Below are 1296 nucleotides of genomic sequence, written 5' to 3' on the forward strand. Positions count from 1 at the left end.
TTTTTTTTATGATGTGGATTAATTAAATAATGGGTTATTCAATAAGCATGGGCGAACTTGTTTGAATTTTTGATAAAAGTGATCAAGTAAAGAAATTGTTCAAGAAGTACAACTTTCGTCCATTGCCACGTATGAAAACGAAGTTGAAGACCACTCATAAGTTAAGGTTGAATATTATGTTCACTGCAACTGAATTTTTCATGGAAATTCAAACTTGAGATGGCATTAGAGATGACTATAATGAAGAGTTTAGTGTAAAGGAAGCAATGATATAAATTAACCTAAGCTATTTTATTTCCTAATTATTTTAGTTTCTTATTTTGATGTCCTATTTGTTTTCCATATTAGTTTGGGAAATTTGAAATCAGTTTTCCAAGGAAGTTTTGGTTTGTAATTGTATTTATTTATGAAGCTTAGCAATCGATAATTTCAACTAGTTTAGCACGTTGTTACTTGAAAATTGAGTTGAGTTTTGAAGAGTGAGTTTGAGGAAAAACTTCTAAATTGAGATTTGTGAGTTTCTGTAAGCAAAATATTATGACTTAATATTGTTATTATTGAATTTTGAGATGATAAAATTATTAAGTATTTGTTTGTGTGTTTAGTCTCCTCCTCTTCCCACATATTTTTATGTGTTAAAATTGCTTCCTCTATGCATGTTTTTTTTTTTTTGCGCCAAAAAGTCTCAATTTTGGATACTTTACATCCCAAATTTTCAAATTTGCCCGTATTTAAATCCATTTAATGATAATGTTAACAAAATTAACTAGATAAAGTACAATGTAAATTGATGACAATGAATCGTTTTATTCTAACTATGATCCCTTGGCTGCTTTTGACAACTTTGAACACATTGTCATTAATTTGTATGGTCCTAATCTAATAATATAGGTAAAATTAATGAAATAAAATTGGTGCAAATTAATGATAATATATTGTTATGTTCTAGTTGCAACTCCTTAACTTCTTTTGACAATTTTCGGAAAATTATAATTGATTTATAGGGTTCTCATGCCATTAATTTTGCTGATGTTGCCTTTGATTGGACTTAAAGGTGACAATATTAAAAGTCTATGGTGCGAAAAGTCTAAAATTTAGAAAAGTGGTACAAGTTTAGGAGTACAAAATGGAGTTAGTCCAATTTCAATTGGGCGCAAATAAATTTACTCAAGAATATTAATATCCTCTAGCATAACATAAGTAGAACGTTGAAATGAATTATTTTCGCGTTTATACGATTTGTATGCTAATATAGGGGAAAATGTATAACACATCACCTATGATATATAGAAAAAG

This window comes from Coffea arabica, chromosome 11e (genome assembly GCF_036785885.1).
Source record: "Coffea arabica cultivar ET-39 chromosome 11e, Coffea Arabica ET-39 HiFi, whole genome shotgun sequence".
NCBI lineage: Eukaryota > Viridiplantae > Streptophyta > Magnoliopsida > Gentianales > Rubiaceae > Coffea > Coffea arabica.